A 22,540-nucleotide genomic window follows, 5' to 3' on the forward strand; every position below is an offset into this window, starting at 1 on the left:
TTTAGAGAATCAAACAGGTAAAGCCAAAGGTAGCTGGATTGAATGCTTACGGATCAGATGTCAGGCACACGTGCAAGGTGGAAGTCGTTTGGGTGACGGGGCCGGGAGAGGGGTCAGAAGAAAACGAGAGAGTTTCTTCCATGTGCTGGCAGCTGGGAGGCAAGGTTTCCCCTGCGCACTGTGAACGGCCCATCTGACATGGAAGAAACAGATTGGCTGCCTACGCGCACTTGTTTGTTGCCTCCGCGCACTGTGAACCCGGCCTTAATATCATGCCGTTTTCAATTTCAAAAATGCCGGTTGAGGGTCCCAAAATAGAGAAAAATAGTGTAAAAATTTGGAAAAATTACCCAATTGTTGAAATCTCGTCTTGACAAATTCAAGGAAAAAAAAATTGTATGTTTGGGAAAAAGATTTCCCACACCCTCGATTCCTCTTTGAGTCTGCCAATGGGTTGCCAATAGACCCCACACTTCAAAATTTCCCAAAATATTGATCACTCGACTCTCGAGTCTAGACTCTTGAGTCTACGACTCTACCTACTACATAGCCCTTTGTACTTTTTGTTATCCTAAAGGCCTTAGGCTTGTCCTAAGTCCTTTATTCTTTTTGACTCTTGAGCCCTTGTGGCATGCACTTCTCATTTTGTATCCATCGATCATCGATGTTTTATTAGCACATTTCAGCCTATATGACTCGTGTTCTTTGGTCTATTTAGTGTAAATTTATGGTTAAAGTGATGCTCTATGTGTGTGGCATGTGTGTAGGTCAAAAAATGCCAAAAAAACTCTCTCTTTTTTTTGCCGTTCCGACCCCCGTCCCCGTTTCTTGACTTTTGCCGTCCCGACCCCGTTCCCGACCCCGACCCGCCGTCCCATGTAACTATGGAGCCAGAGATAGAGTTACATTACATATGCCATTGCACAGTGTACTATAAGATACGAGGCCGTTTTCATTGTCTATTCAGAGAGGGTTTTGGGCCTCTATCTAGGGTCATGAGTTATGAGGATCAGAGATGTCTTGGACTGTATCTACTTGAGTTGCACAGGCATAGAGACACTTTACTGAGGAGAGCTCGAGAGAGAGAATCCCAGAGACAGATTACAGATTTCTTTACACTAGATATTGGACACCCAGAGGAGCAGCCACCATTGCAGAGCTTTGCCCCGCACTCATACTACCACTACTCACATTCTCATAGACCAAGCATTGGAGCTAGGGAGATCTAGACGAAAGCGATTGAGGAGAGTAGCTACACAGTATCAACGGAGACTACAGCAAAGGATTTGAGTCTTACTTTCTCGACGTCCAGAGTGCAGATGAGGATGGATCTCTACTATATCTTCCCCCTGTCACAAAGTGATGATGTGGCGGACAACAAAAACCTTAATTTCTGCCAAAAACCCTAAAATTCCTGCCAAACAAATTTATTTTCATTTTTTTTTTGGATATTTTTGAGCGACGCAAATCTCAGCTTTTGCTCTCATTGAGAAAGAGAGAGAATTTGCTTTTGCTTTCAGAAGCTCTCTGTGAGAGAGGAAAAAGAGCTTTTGCTTTCAGGCTTCTGCTTTCAAGCTTTTGGGGCTCTGCTTTTGGCATCCCTTGTAAACCTTTAAATAAGTGGCTCGGGCCCTCACTTCTCAGAGCATCTGGACGCAGAGTCTGAGAGTGAATCCCGAGCCACTCTCTTGTACTTTGGATTGATTAATACAAAAAGAAATACCGAAAGGGGCGCCAGTCTTTGGGGCCAATATCTCTAGGCACGGAACTCCGCCGGGCTAGTGCAAATCTATTGTGATCTGTGAGGTGTTTTGAAATGGTTATTTGGTGCTGTCGCGATTGATTCTTGCCTTGGAGTGTCCAAGTCTGTTACAGTGGTATCAGAGCACGGCCGATTTCTCTTCTACGGGAAATCCAATCCCCATTTTTTTATTTTTTTATTTTTCCACGGCACCTATGGCTTCACGCAAGGATCAGTCGACTCCCTCTGCATCTGGAGATGCGGGCAGGGATCACAACGAAGATTCTAACAGAGAGTATGGCCCGCCTCGGCCTACTCAGGCGGAGCAAAGAGAGATGAAGCGTCGTCAATTGATCGGCGATGCAACAAAGATGATGCTCAATATTGCGAAGGATCCGAAATTGGCAAAATATATGAGCGAGACTTCTTTTCAGGAAGTGCATGTGCAGTGGCAGAAAACCACTACACCACTCTTGAAACCCACTCTCAAGAAACCTTCTGCTCCCAATAAATATTCAGAGAAGGAATTAGAAGAGGTGGTTGATGCACGAATCACCCAACTTTTTGACGCGCAAAAGAAAGCCAAAAAGCACGGCAAAAAGCAAAAGAAAAGCACTGACTTCGCGGGATATTTGGGTCGTCGGTCAACTTTCGACAAGGCAAAGAAACAGAAGAAGCGTGTTCGATTTGAAGGAGTACCTAGTTCTTCTTCTTCTTTTTCTTCTTCTGACGGTTCTTCTAGCTCTTCAGATTCGAGTTAAGAAGACAGAAAAGGTAAAAAGCAAAGCAAGAAACAAAGCTTCGGAAAGGGCAAGAAAAGGCAAAGAAGGCTAAATCTCGCCCAGAGACTAACAGTTCTACAAGGACTCGTCTACAGACAGCTCAGATTCTGATGATGGAAACTTCTATGCGAACAAGAAGAATTTTTACAAAGCCAACCAGTATGACTTTCTCGAAGATAAAAGCAAGAAAGTCCGAGAGTTTAAGGAAGGTGGCCACTCGATCAAGTTTGATACTTTTTCAGGATACTCAGATGCTTCGAAGGCTTTGTCTTTTATACAGCATTTTGACATTGCTTTCGCGAGAGAACGCTATTTAGAGCACTCAAAGATTCGGAGAGCTACCTCTTACCTTAAGGGGAATGCGCGTACTTGGTGGTCCATGCTTCTTTTAAACAAGACTGCGTCAGTTAAATGGCTGAAATTTAAAAAGCTTTTTATTTCTTCTTGGTTGACGCAAGAATATGAACGAGATATACGAGCTGCTTGGAACCATCTTCGGATGACCAAGAAAGATACAATCAATGCTTATTGTGAAAGATTCTGGAGCTCTTTTCTACCCGCCTCTTCATTCAAGAAGATCTCGTTCAAAGAACAGATTGAGCGGTTCACCTTGGTTCTACCTACAGAGATCCGAGATCACTGCTTGGAACAGAAGTCAGCTTCTATTCAAGAGTTGATGAGTCATGCGAAGCGGGGCTTTGCCATTCATTTTGGCAGTCTGACCTACCCCACAGATGAGGCCATGACATAACGAGCGGAACAGACTTCTGGGAATGAAAGTAGAAAGAAAAAGAGCAACCCAAAGAAAAAGGATGCACGACCCAAGCTTATTCCTGAGGAGAGAGCTCGCTTCATCAGAGAGGGGAACAGGGACATATCTCCGCGAAGTGCCCTAAAAATGCTCAGAAAGAACAGAATGATACAGACGACGACAGGCCTGAGAGTTCGAGAGCAGTTGAGGAACGTGGCAGAAAAGGCAGATAGAAAAGCAGAACTGGTACCACATGGCGTGGGACCTGCACCGAATCTAATGAATGAAAGTACAAACTTTGCCGCTTTTTGGGGCAAAGTGAAGGATCAGGAAGCTCTTTTGAAGGAGCCAAGGCCAACTTCTTTTCGCTTGGAATTGGCGGCTCGATTTGGAAATTACGCCCGACAGACTCAAGCCACAGGCGGAGGTAGTTCGACTCGCACCCGAATGAGATGTTGCCATTACACCGGGCATTGGCAAGCTTCGTTTGCAATGACAAGGGTGTTCAGGGCACGCGAGTGACGTTCTACTCAGGATCCCTTGGTACCACAAGAACTACGCCGTGGTTGACTACGAGGTCGAGAAAGTGACTTTGATAAATGAAGGGCTTAGAGATTGTACTTGATGAACTTCAGTTTCTTACTCATTCTTTTGGGAGAGAAGTTGAGAACTGAATGATGGATAAAGGTTGAATATGTTTTTGACCTGATCAAAAGAACGCCAAGATTTTTCTCCACACTCATGCGGATTGCTTTTTAGAGGGCCTGAAGATCAAACCATTGATCTGATACCTAGAAGCACGCCACCGAACCGGCCACCTTACCGTGTGAGCCGAGCACAGAATCAAGAGAGTATGAACCAAGTGAAAGACCTCTTGGAAAAGGGTCTTGTCTAACCTAGTACTTCACCGTATTGCTCTCCAGTGTTGTTGGTTTTGAAGAAAGACAGATCTTGGAGGATGTGCATCGATTATAGAGCTCTCAACAAAATCACCATCAAGAACAGATTTCCGATTCCTAGGATCGATGATATACTCGACAGGTTACAGGGATCCTCGTGCTTTAGCAGGATTGACTTGAAGAGTGTCACGATTGTGACTATGTTAACAGCAATACATCTACTCCTAGTTGCAGATACGCGAAGTGCCATGCCAAGGAGGACCCCTGCGCTTGGATGGTCACACCCCTTCGCCCAAAGGACGTATCTCTTCGCCAAAAGTCACACTCCTTCGACGAATGGTCACATCCCTTCGCTCTACGAGTGCGACTCTTCGCCCCATGGTTGCAGCTCTTCGCCGAAAGGATGTGTCTTTACGTCTAAAGTCGTCTCTTCACTAAGAGACGTGTCTTTTCATTTATGTCTCTTCGTCTCCTATATAAGGAGCCCTTGTATCACACAATCAATCAATCAAACACAGAGTCTTCTAAGTCTTGTCTCGAGTACAGTTCAGTTTCTTAAGTCTTAATCATGAGTTTAAGTACTTGATTAAGGTTTAGTACCTAGAATCCTTACAGTGGTATCAAAGCTAATTTTTTTCCCGGGCCTTTGGACTTGGCGTCTACCTAGTCTCGCCGTTGCCGACCCTACCCGTGACACTCACCTCGTGTGTTGTATGGCCGCAGAGGAAAGATGGTGTACTTCTACTACGCGTATGAGGTAACTTAAATTTATTATGTTCCAATTATATACATAAAGGATACAGGACAGAACACAGATGTGTGTGCGTGGCATACCCGGAGAACCCTGCGTACCCCTTCATCGGATTGCACTCCTTCGCACCTCCCGTGTATTAGCACCTCTTCATGTGAAAGGACAACACCTCTTCACGAGAGGGCACCAAGAAAGGCCCCTTCACTTGAGACGCACCCCTTCCTTTCCCCAAATCGCACCCTTTCCCTGCATCGTTGCGTGGGTTTGAAAGAAGGGCTGAAAATTTCCTGAATCGTTGGCTGCTTTTCGCACTGAAAACTCTTCGCTGGCTTAAATTCTCCAAGCGGCAGAATTCTTCACGCTAGCCCCTGTTATTCTTACGCTGGCTGGTTTGGCTGGTTTTAAACGTGCTGGCTGGTCTTTCTTTTACGCTGGGCAATATAGCAAGTCAATTTTACATTATTCCACATGGCCTCAATTTTACTCATTAAGTGGCCGCCCAAGTTACTCAAATTTTTAAAACCAATGTGAACTCACTCACTTAATAAAAAAAACCCCAAATAAACTAACTTAAAAAACAAAGAGAAAACCCACCCGCGATGGCCTTGTGCACACACTGCGCGCAGTACCTTTCGCAGATGAGAGCAGTTGTATAACTTTGTCAGACAAAATTTCTCGACAAAATTTTACGGATGAATTTTTCTACTCAGAGCCGGAAGTGATAATTATTCTCGATTCCCCGATTCTAGAGCGCAAAATTATTCCCGACACATTTTCCACTCATCCCAAAACCTGTTCGAGTTCCTTTTGAGGCGTAACCATGCCAAATTCCCAGGATGGAGGTAGTCATTCTGACGATGCCCTTACTCTTATCAAGGAGCAGATGGCCACACTTTCCATAAGCCTTGCATCACTTCACACTCGCTTGGATGAGATGCACACGGAAAACACTTCTCGAAGTCGACCTGTTGCTTCTCGGACTACACATGTTGATTCGACACCTTCTTCCTAAGCTTCAGTGGACGAACCAAACGAACCAAATCCAACTGAAGAGGTAGACAATCGCGAACTTCAATTACTTTACAAAATTTTTAATGCTGCACAAAAGAAGAAGCTTGATGTTAAATTGCCGGCACCATACACTGGTCGCCGCGACAAGCGCGTGTTGGACCAATGGCTGTTCAAAATGGAGATTTACTTATCGAACACAGACTTGGTCGAGAGTAAAAAAGTTGCACTTGCTAGTTCTCTGCTCAAAGACACAGCATTTCTTTGGTGGCAACGACGAGTTGCTGATGGTAAACACACACCTTCTTGGGATAAATTCCGGCGTGCTATTCGCAAGGCGTTTAAACCTGCCAATGCGGATTTTCATGCCCAGTCCTCTCTTCGCCGCCTAAGCCAGACAGGTTCCTTGGCCACGTACATCACAGAGTTCCAAAGGCTAACTCTGGAGATAGAGACTCTTAGTCCCTTTGATAAACTTCACAGCTTTATCGACGGACTCGAACCCAACCTGAAGGACGATGTGCACAAATACAACCCTACCACTTTGGATGATGCAATTGCCTATGTGGAGCGTCTTGGCGATAATCGGCGCCCTACATGGAATTTTCTCCCTGGTAACAGATCTTCAAATAGCGCTCGCTTATCGCAGAGACAACTATAGCCAAAGTCAACAACATCAGTCTCAGTTCAGACAGCAAGCAACGCAACCTTATTCAACTTCAAGGTTCTATTCTCAAGATCGACAATCTGAAAGCAGATCTTCTTCACATGTTCCTCCACTTGATCGTGGTAAAGGACGTGATTTTTCTCAAGATCGGCATTCCAATACTCAGCAAGGCTCTTCGTCAAATGGATCTTCGACTTCAAAGAAGGAAGGATTATGTACAATTTGCAGTGGTGACCATAGATGGTATCAATGTCCAAAGAGACCAAATCCGTCTAATTCGAAAAGAAATTCCAACGCGGAAACATCATCGAATTTTGAACAACCAGAATCTGTTAAGGATAAAGGAAAATCTATGGTCAATACGCTTCGTGTCTCAGAGGATACAAGTATTCTTATGAAGCATGCTCAGTGCAATTCTTCAGTTTTGGAGCCTCTCTCAAAGCAAGTTTTGAGCCTTCTTGGACTACTCAATGGTCGCTCCATTAATATTTTGGTGGACAGCGGATGCTTGAATAATTTCGTCAGCACTCAGATAGTTCAACAGCTTGGCTTACCAACTCAGAAGACATCTCACTTATATGATGTGGAATTAGCAGATGGATCGATTTTAACTTGTGATCAGACAGTTCGACAGTTGCAGTTTGAGATTCAAACTTATGCAGATCAATTGGATTTCGAAGTCATGCCTTTATCTTATTACGACATGATTCTTGGTCAGCATTGGTTATTCCAATATGATCCAGCAATTAGCTTTCGAGGACATACTATCAATTTGTTCAAAGATGGACGTGAATTGACTTTACACGGGCTTTTTCATGCGGAAAGAGTGATTGAAGCCTCACGTGTACTAGTCAAGCGACATGATACATTGGATTATGAAGAGAAAATAATTTCCGATGCAGATGCAGATATTATTATTGATGAATTTTTGAATTCATTAACATCTCCTGAATCAATTGATGAAGACAAAGATAAAGATATAGTTGCAGATTCCGAGTCTGAAGACGACTATGCTTTCTTTGATTCTTTACTGGATGATGATATGCCAATTACAAGTCATGAAGTTACAGTTCCAAAAGATGATTCTGAAGAATTTTGGGATTTATTATTGGAAGATGATTACAGTCTCAAGCCAAAATCCTCTCCAATGATTCATAAAGTTGAAGTTACCCCATCTGAAGAGTACCTTGAGAAGATTTCCTCTTCCCCAAATATTTCACAGTTATTGGAAGATTTTGAACCAAAAGGCTTACATCACATGCAAGATATTGAAGATCAACCTCTTGTTGCAGTTAACCTGATTAAACCAGATTCCTCTAAAAAGTCTTTGAAAAATGCAATGATATGGGACTTAGCAGTCAAAGCAAAAAGGTTTCGCAAGAAGCAAAGGTTCAAGACAAAGGTTTCCGATAACTCAAAGATTGAAGATTTTTGAAGATTCAATGCTTTTCCAGAGTTCTATACATCAGAAGTCATTTCTTTGACACGGGCTCTCATTTTAAATGGGCGGGAATGTCACGATTGTGACTATGTTAACAGCAATACATCTACTCCTAGTTGCAGATACACGAAGTGCCATGCCAAGGAGGACCCCTGCACTTGGATGGTCACACCCCTTCGCCCAAAGGACGTATCTCTTCGCCAAAAGCCACACTCCTTCGACGACTGGTCACACCCCTTCGCTCTACGGGTGCGACTCTTCGCCCAATGGTTACAGCTCTTCGTCGAAAGGATGTGTCTTTACGTCTAAAGTCGTGTCTCTTCACCAAGAGACGTGTCTTTTCATTTATGTCTCTTCGTCTCCTATATAAGGAGCCCTTGTATCACACAATCAATCAATCAAATACAGAGTCTTCTAAGTCTTGTCTCGAGTACAGTTCAGTTTCTTAAGTCTTCATCATGAGTTTAAGTACTTAATTAAGGATTAGTACCTAGAATCCTTACAAAGAGTGGATATCATCAGATCTGAATCGCGCCGGGAGACGTTTACAAGACAGCCTTTCGGACTACTTTTGGGTTATTTGAGTTTTTGGTGATGTCTTTTGGCTTAACCAATGCTCCTGCGACAATTAACCGGATGATGGACAAGATTTTTCAAGAGTACAAACTATTTGTTGGCACTTTCTTTGACGACATCATTGTTTTCTCTAAGAATGAGGCAGAACACAGAGATCATCTGCTTCAGGTCTTTCAGGCATTACGAGATCACAAGTTAGTGATTAATGCAAAGAAAAGTTGAATTTTTCCTACCAGAGACACACTTTTTGGGACACATTGTCTCAGTAGCTGGAGTGCAAGTGGACCCGGCCAAGATAGAGACTATCCGTGATTGGCCCGATTTGAAGAATGTCCATGAAGTTAGAAGCTTCTTGGGACTGTGTTCGTACTACAGGCGGTTCATATGAAAGTTTGCAGAGGTTGCTTCCCCTTTGCATATCTTGACACAGAAAGGAGTCTCTTTCTCGTGGGGATCCGCAGAGGTGACTGCCTTTCGGACCTTGAAAGAGAAATTGACTAAGGGACCAATTTTGACTTTGCCAGACTTGCAGAAGTCATTTGAAGTATATTGTGATGCTTGTGGTCGTAGTCTGTGTGCGATTTTGATGCAAGAAGGCCATGTCATTGCTTATGAGAGCCGATTGTTCTCTAGGCAGGAGATGACAACACATATATATGAGAAAGAGCTTTTGGCGGTTATCCATGCTCTTACTCAGTGGCGGCATTACCTACTCGGAGCGGATTTTACTGTCTTTACAGACCATCAGAGTTTGCGCTACTTCTTGTCACAGCAGCAGCTTTCGGAAAAGCAAATGCGGTGGGCAAACATCTTGTCACAGTTTCACTTCCAGATTGTCCATGTGCAGGGATAGAAGAATGTGGTGGCAGATGCTTTGTCTCGGAAGCCGTTGATTCTGGCTGTTTCCGCCGTGGGGGGCCTTGGAGGGGGTTTGGGACCCCATTTGGTGTATGTTCTCTCTCTCTCTCTCTCTCTCTCTCTCAGTACCTTCTTGCACTTATCTACTCTCTCTTCTCTCTCTACATTCTTCCAGTGTCACGTGACACATCCAACCCTATGTGTCCGTGGACAAGCTTCAACATGACTAGGGTTCAATTCAGTCAAGTCAGTCTAGAATAGGAAGTGATCTGGCACTTTGTGAGTCTGTTCGCAGACCGTGCATGTCCAGACACTGTAGATGCATATCCTCTGGTTGCACACAGCATGATCATCAGCATTACCATCAAAATCCATCAGGAGCATTTTCCAGTGCACAGAACCTATTTTCCCTATTTTTGACATTTTGGACTTATTATTTTTAAGTGACTTTTGTTGGGAACTGGGTAGGGCGATTTGCATAAGATGATATATAAGCAAACCTAGCACTAACATTCCACAGCAGAAGAGGAAACAGGAGCACTTGCTCAACAGGAAACTTCTCAAGCAAGAACCTACAAAGCCTGGCGTTTTTCAGCAAGAAGCCCAACGTTTTTGAAGGCCCCACATCAGCATTTTCAGCAGCCGTTCCCATCGCCAAGAAGCCTCTCAAACCAGCGATTTTCAGCCTCCTGCTACAGCAATTTCAAGGCAGCAAATCCAGTGTTTTTAGACCAGCAGAACCGGTGTTTTTAGACCAGCATGACCAGCGTTTTTGAACCAGCATGACCAGCGTTTTGAACCAGCATGTCCAACGTTTTTGGACCAGCAGAGATAGCGTTTTTGTAGACAGCAAGGACAGCGTTTTGCAGAAGCAGATCAACCCCGTCACCATCGACACTTGCAGATTCACAAGGCATTTCAAAGCATTCAGTTTTCAGCCCTAGTCTCGTCATCGTCGGTACCACCGTCGACCTCGACATAGCATCACTTAGACTTGCATCAGCATCTTGTACCAGATTGTGCAATCAATGGAATAGACTTCTCTTGCCATCGAGAGAAGGGCCCTTGGAGGAGGGTTTGAGAACTTTCTGGTGTCGTATTCTCTTCTCTCTCTATCTCTTAGACTCATGCACCTTCATTCACACTGTTTATCCACTTTGTTTGTGACCATTTGCACTCTCTCACTGAAGGAACGGAAGGCTCTCCCTTCCGTAAGTAAAAGGAACCCTTGAGCACAGTTCGGAGCACTTATCTTGAGCAAAGTTCAATATTCACTTCCACTGCACCTTACATCCAGTAAAAGATCTAAAAGGAACCTTGAGTCTATGCAAGGCACACTTGCTGAGTCAAAGACTTCCGTTGCACGTTACATTGGTATCAAAGCTTTAGAAGTGCCTTGGTTTTGCAGCTCAAGGTAGAGAAAGAACTAATCTGTGCAAAATTATGAGAGGATAAAGATTCGAGTACGGAGAACTTCAGACGGAAGAGCTCACTGCCTACTGTGCTCGCTCGCCTTCATCCCCTCGCGCTGCCCACCCGCCAGCTCGCTCGCTGCCCTGCCCATCCCCTTCAAACCCCCCCGCACTGCATCCCCTCTCAGTCGCTGCCCCCCGCTCTGCCTCCCCCAACCCTCCCGCTGTTGCCCGTTGCCCCTCATCCCGCCGCTCCTCAGCCCGTCGCCTCCCTCCTGGCCAACGCTATCCGCTGCTCGTCTTTTCCCCTGCTCGCCCGCCTTCATTGTGCACCATTCCTCCCCCCCTCCCCCCCTCCCCCCCCCCCCCAAGGCCTCACTCTACTTCGCCTCGACAGTGACGATAAAGATTCGAGTACGGAGAACTTCAGATGGAAGAGCTCACTGTCTGCTGTGCTCGCTCGTCTTCATCCCCTCGCGCTACCCACCCACCAACTCGCTCGTTGCCCTGCCCATCCCCTTCCAACCCCCTTGCATTGCATCCCCTCTCAGTCGCTAACCCCCGCTCTGCCTCCCACAACCCTCCCGCTGTTGCCCATTGCCCCTCATCCCGCCGCCTCCCTCTTGGCCAACGCTATCCATTGCTCGTCTTTTCCCCTACTCGCCCACCTTCATTGCGCCCCCTCCCCCCCCCCCCCCAAGGCGTCACTTTACTTCGCCTCGACAGTGACGTTTCTATGACATTACCCGTCGAAGTTTCTCAGAGGGTTGTCTTCACTTGGCCCCTTTCCATCACAAGAGCAGACACAGATGGAGGCTCATGCTCCACCCCAGAGGGACTCTCAAGAAGCCCCCTCGCCCGACCTTGCAGAGCCCACCATCCGACTTGCTCTTTCTAGTGACCACATATGTGACTTGGGTGGGTCATTTTGCATCTTGGCTAGGACATCTTTTTCGGACCATGTACCAGTGATCCTCATGGTGACAGATAGACAGAGCAAGGGAAGCACGATGCTACGCATCCCTGAGAGGATCTTGTTGGACTCAGAGCTCAAGGAGCGAGTGGTGGCTCTTTGGACAAAGGGCTTTGACACGCAAGACTCTCCTGCTCGCACAGTGGTCTCTGGACTTTCTTAGCTTAGTCATTTCTTTCTCGAGGAGTCTACAGTCTGCCTAGCTGCAACGAGGGAGGAGGAGCAGCATCTCTGTCGGGGCATTGCTTCCTTGCAAAGGATGCAGGAGCAGCACCCAGACAGTCCTTGGTTGGAGGAGCAGTTGCAGCAGGCTCGCCAGGAGCTTGCCAACATAGAGGAGAGGCGTCATGAGTTTTCTTTCCATCGACAAGCATCTCAGAGGACCCAGGTACCTGGTGACAGAGTGATTGGGTCATTCTTTGTGGTGGTGGGACCTTGTCATGCGCACACCAATGTTAGCCAGTTGAGGAGACCTGACGGGTCAGTTGTTCCAGAGGATATGCGTGCAATTGCTATTGACTTTTACCCACCGACTTGTTGTCAGTAGGGCATCAGGATGCATGTAAAGAACAAGTTTGGGCACAGATGCCTTATCTTGTGACTGAGGAGATGCGTCAGAGGCTTGAGCTACCTCTCCAGCTAGAGGAGCTCCATGCGGCCCTTAGAGCACTTCCCCGAGGATGGCTTGGTGTAGAGGCCACTAGTTTTGATTATCACTCCTCAAAGGGTGTCATTTGAGTATAGGCTCATCAAGCAGAGATCACAATGACCCAAAAGACTGCCAACATAGCAACAAAGGCATCTAGTCCTGCCTCATAAAAGGGGTATTCCAGTAACCTGTATCACTTATACTCCTCTTGCATTCGCTGTTCCCCTCCGATGCGAAAGTCGCCTGCTCGCTGTGTGTGGACTTATCCGATTGCTCACATGACTTAGATAGCCATTGCATGCTTGCTTAAATGAACTGGTGTGCACCATGGATTCTTGACTTGGGACTCAATTGTGTGGTTGCTATCGGATCTAAGATCTCATTTATTCTTTGATGGGTAAGATTCTGATCTAGTCTTCATGTTTACTGACCCAGGTTACGGCCGTGGTGTTCTTTGTGTGCTTCAGCTACTGCAGGGTATGGTGAGGCACAACACAGAGATGAGGTCTTTTTTGTAGTGGTCAATGTCACTTTATGGCACCTTTGGAAGGCTCGCTGCCTTCATGTTTTGACTTATGTGCCCGCCATTCCCATATGGGAAACCCTTTCTCGGGTTTGGATGGATCTTATTCATACTCTACACTCCCAATGAGAGGATTTCTTGTCACCCTTCCGCAGTGATCAGGAGAGACAACATGCTTTCATTCACCGTTGGGCTAGATCTCAGTTCTTCTTCCGTCTTAGTATTGGGAAAATCTACTTGGGACTCGAAAATATTCCTCATCTCATTGGTCTATTCTTCATAGCTCTCATCAGCCGCCTTGAAGGGATAGCCCCTTTGGACTAGTTGATACCATTTTATGGAAGATAAGGAGAGAAGGGCGCACAACTATGTTCATATGTTCATGGTCGATTGTGCATGTTAGACATCTATATAGAGAACTTGAAGGCTCAAAACGAACGAGAGAGAGAGATAGATATGTTGTCTACTACGTCAAATAATTGTGTCTCGCAGGTTGTCTAGCGCGCGACACACTGCGTGTCTCGCAGGTTTCCTAGCATGCAACACAACTGCGAATACTCAAGACGCGAGCAGATGATGGTACGTATTGCATGCACACGCAAGAGAGAGAGAGAGAGAGAGAGAGAGAGAGAGAGATTGTTTGTTTGTACGTTGCAGGCACAACCGCGTCGCACTCTTCCTTTGTTTAGAAATCCGAACAGACTATATGAATTGGATATGTATGTAGTAATCGATCTGATACGGAATCTTCTACTGCCAAATGAAGTAGCGTTTATGGAGTGGGACACTTGTCGAGGTTTGTTATATGTTACCAGTCAAATTTACGCAGAATTTATGAGGGTGGTAGGAAATGCAGCCCTGCTGTAATGCAATGGCATCGAGATACCTGTTTAGTTTATTCCACCTCAAGACATGCAGTAAGTAGAAGCTTGGGCACAAGATTTAAGAAACTATCTATCGAATAGCGAGTATGGATTGGGATTGTTGGGTGAAGCAGATGTGATAATTTACTTCCAATGCAGTCAAGAAACCAGAAGCCAATGTTTGTCATAACTAACAATGCATAGCGGGTGAAGCGATGTCGTTTTTCTACCTAGCCCATTGCAAATTTCATGTCCGCGCGGCAACTCTTTATGGTGCCGGTTGTGCTGCTAGATATGAGGAGCGCACAACAGGTACAAACCATAGATTGAAATTTTTGCATATGTTTCACTTTGCAGACACATGGAAATGTATAGTATTTTTGGAGTATATTTGGGTCAAACATATTTGACGTTTTTGAAGTTGTAAAAACCTTAAAATTAACTTTAAAAAAAAAAAATCATCACTCTTGCATGACACCTAGGGGTTGACCTTGGACCTCATATGCTCTTGTTTTGTTGTAGTTTTAGCACTTGAGTCCTCTTGACAATTAGCTTTGTAGGGAGACATGACACGCTGGTATGGAGAGATGACATTATGGTTTGAGCTACATGGATTCAGCATGGATAGACTATCCCCTTCCAGTACTCATTGGATGCCCCTCTCTGACTCTTACACAGTTCGAGATCACCAGGCTCATTTGCCAGGACATGACTCAGCTAGATACCAGGAGGACTTGGATTTAGCAGACACAGGAGTTGGGCACGAAGATGGCTTTCTATAGGGAGGATCTTCTCCAGCTCACTGAGGATGATTTTGTGGTGAGGCCCAGATACATGGACACCCTCTTATCTCACGGGATACAATGTGCTATTGGTCAAATACGCACATCTTCACACCAACTTCGGGTGGAGACTGAGAGATACATTGGAGTGTCAGCAGAGGCCAGAACATGTCGCTTATGTCATACGAAGGCTGAGACAGAGTTGCACTATGTATGCCATTGCCCAGTTTACTATGAGATACGAGGTCGCTTCATCAAATAGAATCCAGTTCTGAACAGAGAGAGGGCAACGAGTTGCGAGAGAGTGAGCACTTGCTTCGGAGATAGAAATCATAATAAACAAACCTCTGCCCAAAGGAATAATTCTGAGAAGCTCCTCTGCAAGGTTGAGGATACACTACAACAAATCCTTAATTGAACCTAATAGAGTTGTTAGCTTCTCGAGGTATTATTGACAAATTGGAAATCTTTCTGCGGGCCTCTAAGTTAAAAGAATAAGCTCTGCCATCTGGCACACCCTAGGCTGGGGAGGAAGGGAAGTAGAGAAAAACGGGGAAACAAGAAACAAAGGGGGGTAGGGTTGAACGAAGATAAGGCGGCGACGACCAAGCGAGCTGAAGAACCAGGCGGGCAGAGCAAGAGGCGAGGGTAAAGGCAGGGCTGACAGTGGAGGAAGGAAGGGAAGGACGGGGTTGAGCTGTGAGGATTCTAGGTGCTAATCCTTTATTAAGTACTTAAACTCATGATTAAGACTTAAGAAACTTGAACTGAACTCAGAAAAAAGACTCAGAAGACTCTGTGTTTGATTGATTCAAAGTGTGATACAAGGGCTCCTTATATAGGAGACGAAGAGACAAATGAAAAGACACGCCTCCTGATAAAGAGACATGACTTTAGACGCAAAGACACATCCTTTCGGCGAAGAGCTGCAACCGTTGGGCGAAGAGTCGCACGCGTAGAGCAAAGGGATGTGACCAGTCGTCGAAGGAGTGTGGCTTTTGGCGAAGAGGCACGTCTCTTGGACGAAGGGTCATGACCATCTAAGCGTAGGGGTTTTGCTTGGCATGGCACTTCGCATATATGCATCAATGAGTAAGTATGTAATGTTGTAACTAAGTCACAAACGTGACATTCCCTCCCTCTTTAAATAAAACTCGTGTGTCAAATGAAAGTCTGCCGCTTGTCGAAGAATTCTTGAAGGAGGTGAGGGTATTGTTGCATTTCATCAGTTTGCCAAGTAGAATCTGACTAATCCAAGTCCATCCACTTAACAAGAAACTCAGTTATGATCTTTTGTCTTGTTTCTTTTTGGCGAACATTGAGAATCTTTTCCGGGACAAGAATAACGTGTTCATCTTAAATTTCTGGCACATAGGAAGATAAGTCTGCAACATGCAAATCTCCTTGAATGTACTGTTTGAGCGAAGAAATGTAAAAAGTTGGATGAATTTTTCCCCATGAAGACGGAAGTTCCAACTTATAGCTGACAACTGAATTCTTCTTGATGATCTTGAAAGGTCCATAGAAGCGAGGTCGCAATTTTGGGAAGACTGACTTCACTGTTTTATAGCGATGAGGTACTACATACAATAAAAGCAAGTTACCTTCTTTAAATTCTGCATATCGACGATGCTTATTTGCCTGCTTCTGATAACTTTGTTGAATATGAACCAATTTATCTCGAATCTGTAGAAGGACTTTGCATTTCTTGAACCAATTGATCTGCTAACGCTGCTTTGTGTTGAAGAACAAAGTTCGTAGGCACAAGAGGAGTATGTTCATACCCTGCTTGAAATGGTGTTATTCGAGTTACCGAATGAGGAGAATTATTATAAGAAAACTCCATGAGTGGCAAATAATCTTCCCAAGATGCTACTCGAGTCTAAATGTAATGTCGAAGCATCTCTTCCAGAATTTGGTTTACTCTTTCTGTTTGCCCATCTGTTTGCGGATGGTAAGCTGAACTGAACAATAGATTGGTGCCAAGAGACTTGAATAGGAGGTCGAGAAATGTCTTGTAAACTTCGGATCTCTATCGGATATGATGGATTTTGGTAATCCATGCAATCTTTCTGATGGACTGGAGGAGAGGAGCAATCTGCTGCTCAGGAGACAAGTCCGGGCCAACTTGACGCCCAAAAGTAACGAACTGTAGTCCCTAGGGGAATCCATCTAAAATCCTCACCAGGGAGCCAATTAGGCGTAGGAGCATTGCCAACCCACAAAGCCACTGTCTTCCTCCAATTGATCAGTGCGCTTGATGCACAACAAAATGTCTCTAGAGCCTGCTCACACCTGTGCAGGTTGGTCTCCTGGCCCTCCAAGTACAAAGTTGAGTCGTCTTTAAAATCAGCATCAAGTAGCTCATTGCCCCGAATAGGGAGTGCCAAGCCACGTAAACCAACCTGCTGTAAAACCAAGAATCTGCTCATCACCTCAGCATAGAAAAAAAAGAGGAAGGGGACTAGAGGGCAGCTTTGTCTGACTGAGCGTGTGAGCATGAAACGATCTCCTCTACCTCCTGCCAAAAGCACTTGACCGTGTGCACATCTATATAGAGCTGACACACCTCTGATCCAAGCATTTGAGAAGCCCATCCTACGTAGAGTACCCACCTAGAAGTCCCAGTCAACTATGTCGTAGGCCTTCTCAAAATCGAGAAGTATCACCAGATCCGCACCTCGAAGGCGCGCGAGAGCAAATGCCTCCCAAAAAGTGAAGATGCTGTCAAGGATACTACGCTCCTTGACAAAACATGTCTAGGTCCCATGTATAATGCTCTCTAGAAGTGGTTGAATTCTCAAACTCAGAGCCTTGGCTAGAATTTTGTAGGCTGAGTTGAGGATGGTGATGGGCCGCCACTGCCAAATCTCATCCAAGGAGCCTCCCTCCTTGAAACTGAGGTAGATCAAGCCTCACTCATGCTGTCAAGCATCTCTCCTATGTGCGAGATGTACTGAAAAGCGTTGCAAAGGTCTGTGCCCAGCAAGTCCTTGCACAAGACCCTCATCAAGGAGAACAAACGATGCACAAGGACCTCATCATGATGCACAAGGACCTGATCATGGAGAACAGAAGGTAGGGGAACCACCCATGTTGGAATGCGGCTAGGATGCAATAGACATAACAAGAATCACCATAGACATTGAGCGTGCCGAATGTGATGACTGCTCAAGAACCTACTCAATGTGGGTAGGGATGTGGACGTGTTGCAATTGAGCCCAGTGTGCCATTGATCATGAGAAAAATGAGACATGCTAGAGATGCCTAGCGGGGTGCATCACTTGTACAAACAACCATAACACATATGCAAGACCATGTATCAAGAAGGGAATCAATAAACAATCAAAAATAGAAGGCTGAGAGAACATGAAAATGAAAAAAAAAAACTTGACACCTCTCCCCATTTTGTACATGGTCAAGACACACGGTCTTCATACACTCCAAACGTATCCTCTCACCAATAAACACGGTGCTCAAGGTGCAAGGGTGCACGTCTTCAAAAGGGCAAAATGACCTATGAGACCAAACCGTTACATTTGGTGAATCTAATACCAAGTCTGGGTACAAAAAGTACAAAGAACTGAAAAGAAAATAGTGGGTAGGGGTAGGGTGAAAGCTGATACAAAGGGAATGAAAAGGGTGAGTTGATACAATGGAGCTCTCTGACAATCGAGGCATCATATACATATACATCAGTATCCAGAAGGCTATAGAGATTCAATGTCCTCCAAGGTAGGCACTTTGTCGGGATGGCTCCTATGTCATGCAAGTATGGTATTGATCCACTGTCGCAATCTGCGTCGATGTCGAGAGGGCCACCTCATCTATGGCCGACGGGACCGCCGTCAACTCTATCGCCCGATCAAGCAGTATGCCTCTGGTGCCTCTAGTGTTGTTATGTTGTTGGGGATGCTCAAACTCCTCTGTCCGTGAGAATGAAAGAAATCTATAATTTTTCATTGTTGTTGGATCTCTCTCGTTGTGCCCCTCTTCAAGAGTTCCTCCCTGTGTTTGCGAATCTCTAGTAAGTATAATCCAAGGCATCTCTGATCCTGGTATCTCATGTGTAACATTTAATGGTCTAGTAACTTGTTGTATCCGAAAATAGCATGAACAGAGTTAGCATTTCATTAGAATAGCTTTTTAATGAGAATAACAAGAGTGCTTGGGTGGAGAGAGCAACAAAAAGCATAACACATAGTTAGATAGCATGCACAATACTTCAAAAGAGAGAGAAATTAAGCAATTGACAACAGTTGAGAACCAGATTTGCATGGAGCCAGCCCCCCCCCTCCAAAAGGCTTTGTATTACGGTTTCTCCCATCAAGAGAGACATTTTACAATACAATTCTTTGTGTTCCTTCAATACTAGCTAGTGCAATGAAGATTGAAACTTCATGCACTAAGAAAAAAACTTATCAAACACAACATCAACTCCCTCACGGTCTCAGACCCAAGACCTCACACACCTTCGAAGATGTGAGAGCTAGTGGGGTATGAGAGTAGATTGAGAGGAAGAAGGAGTATTCTTACGAGAAAGATGTACATCTCCTCACATAATCACTCATAAGCATAGCTTAGCTTAGTAATTAGCATGGTAGAGGAGATGAGCATGCATTGAAGCTTGGCTCTTGGTTGGATTTGCATCACAAAGCCAAGAGTTGTTGGTATAGGCCTCCCTTCTCACAAGCTTGGAGTAGGTGGTAAGCTTTCCATTAAAGCTTGAGAAGGAGAGAGAGTCTTCTTTGCTTCACACATGAGATTGTGTGAGTGTGTGTGTGTGTGTGTGATAATGCCTTACAAAAGTCAGCCCCCTCTCTCTCTTGGTCGACCCCCCTTGCTAATTACTCATGCTACATCCCTATTGGACCTCCCAGCCTCAACCAATGGAAATTAAGCAGCATAAGTGATAGCCTTCTGACATGTGTCCCCCTTTCCCCTTTTTGTGAGAGCTTTAGGTAATTATTTAATCCAACTAAACTCTCATTGGACCCCTTCGCCTCCTGGCCAATAGGAATCAGGCAAGCCATTGGGCTGCTGAATGCTCATTGGTCCCCTTGGGAGACTGCCCAGTAGACTTTTAGAGAGCTTAATTCTTATTGGTTCTTTTATTAAGCGTTTTTTAATTAATTAAACTAGATTTACTCTAGCCTAATTCTCATTGATCCACCTCCAAGGCCATCCAATAGGATTTGAGTACACCTTGTGGGCATCTGGGCTAGGGAGCTGACATGTGTCCCTCTTTCCTCTTGTGTACAAATGAAGCTTGTGAGTGTGTGTGTGTGTGAGTTTCTCTCTCATCCCCTACTTGCAAGGCTCGCCCCCTCCTATGTAGGGATTATGAAGATTTTTTGTGACACACACAAAGCATCCAATTCCCCTAATGTTTGACCTTTGGACACAACCTTTGAATTTTGGAACCTTAGCATTTTGGAAGTCTTAATGGGTTGAACCTTAGGGTCTTTTAAGTCCATTGTTGCACATTGCTCTTTTGCAGATGGCCCTCCCTTTGGATCCCTATTTTCCCTCCTTTGGATCCCTATTATGGCCAGTCTGCTAGCTTAACCAATATTCTAGCTTTTTCTCCCCTGGCACTTTCCCATATTAAATGACCAATTTAACAGGAGAAAATCATTTAGGATAATTAGATATTGATTATTATGACATTACCATAATACAAAGCCTTTTGGAGGGGGGACCGGCTCCATGCAAATCCGGTCCTCAACTGTTGTCAATTGCTTAATTTCTCTCTCTTTTGAAGTATTGTGCATGCTATCTAACTAGGTGTTATGCTTTTTGTTGCTCTCCCCACCCAAGCACTCTTGTTATTCTCATTAGAAAGCTATTCTAATGAAATGCTCACTTGTTCATACTATTTTCCGCTACACACAAGTTACTAGACCATTAAATGTTACATTGGTATTGATAGCCGTTTTTCGACTCTCCGTAATTTCCATAGTGAGTTAACCCACCCTACCAAAATCATCCAAACACTGTGGCTATCCCTACCATTTCACTGTATATAGGTGTGTGTGAGTTAGGGGACTTTTCCCATATCTTCTTAAAAACCCTTAATTAGCTAGTCGCTAGGCTAGTTGAGCCAAAAAAATAAAATATATAGAAAAAATATAAGTAAATTATGGCCCATTTGTGTGTAAATATTTCATTGTACATAGGGCCTAAATAAAAGGATTTTTCATAATTATTTTGGTATTTATTTAAATATTTCTACCTATGGTGTGTTATTTATGCTATGTACATTGACTCACCATTAACATATTTTTTCTTACCATTTTGCATACTCTTTATTCCATATAAAAATAATTTCATGCAAGCTTCTCTTATTTTTGGTGTAACTCCATCCCAACAAAAATCCAAAAAAATTAGTTTTATTTATGTGTATATTTTTTCACTATTGTGATTTTTCCTTCCTACATCTATTCTCTTTTACTCTCATAAATTAGAACACCAAAAATATTCATCTTTTTATGGTAGACTTATAATGAGAGAGATTTATTTTGACCCCTTTATATTTTTTCCACCTATATTATTTATATTTGATATGTACATATTGTTTTAGACCCCTAAATATTTGATTTTTTTAGTTGTACTATTCACTTATATCATGATCTCAACAATATCTTCAATTATAGACCTACCAAATAAGGTCAAGGATATGTGGCATGCATGCATGCACCATGGGGAGCTCACTCTTGGAGGTATTCAAAAGAATCATCCAAAGAAGGACCTCACAAGGACCTTGTGCAGTGGAAAAAACAGTCGGTTTTGCTGAATTTTTAAAGATTACATGCTCCCCGAATTTGGAAAGGTGATACAAACAAAAGTTGTAGCTCGTGAGTTGAAATTTCACCTCAAATTTTTTAATGTTTTTTTGAGCTACGAGCTGTGAGCTATGATTTTATTGGTGGACCCCAGTTTGCCCATGCTATGCAGCCACACTCTCTCTTCCACTTTATCATTTTCCTCTTTCACACACACTCCTCTCTCTCCTTCCCACTCCCAAACCTGCAACTCCCATGTCCTAATTCACCCTCTTCACCATTGCCACATCTCTCACACCTCCATAGCCTTCATTCTCCATTTCTACACCCTATAGCATAAATAACACACTATAGGTAGAAATATTTAAATAAATACCAAAATAATTATGAAAAATCCTTTTATTTAGGCTCTATATACAATGAAATATTTATACACAAATGGGCCATAATATTTTTTATTTTATTTATTTATTTATTTTTTTGGTTCAACTAGCCCAGTGACTAGCTAATTAAGGGTTTTTAAGAAGATATGGGAAAAGTCCCCTAACTCACACACGCCTATGTACAGTGAAATGGTAGGGATAACCAAAATGTTTGAGTGATTTGATAGGGTGAGGTAGCTTACTATGGCAATTATGGAAAGCCGAAAAACGGCTATCATTAGCCCTCCCCCAGGATGATGGTATATGCATGTGCAATTTTTACAATAGGCACACTCTCTTTTATCTTTCTCCTAGTGCTAAGTGCCTTTTTTAAATCCCTCCTAACTTGTTGGCATAATGCAAGAAACTGAGGCCATGAGATATCAGGACCCTTACCTCTCATGTCTTCCAATAGGTTGTATGGAGCCATACCATGTCCAAGAGGGAAGTCTTGGAGATTGATACGACGTCGAGTCCTCTTAGCTTCCTTGGTCTCCTTTGCCTTCTTTTCTCGTCCATGATCACTTTGTGATGTGACTCCTTCTTTCTCTTTACCTTTTCCTCGGCCACGCTTAATGCCATTTGCTTCCATGTCAACCTCATTTGAGTTTGTCACCTCTACTACATGCACATTTGGGTCTGGCAAAGGTGGAACTC

Source organism: Adiantum capillus-veneris, chromosome 12 (assembly GCF_014529385.1).
Source record: "Adiantum capillus-veneris isolate H3 chromosome 12, ASM1452938v2, whole genome shotgun sequence".
Classification (NCBI taxonomy): domain Eukaryota; kingdom Viridiplantae; phylum Streptophyta; class Polypodiopsida; order Polypodiales; family Pteridaceae; genus Adiantum; species Adiantum capillus-veneris.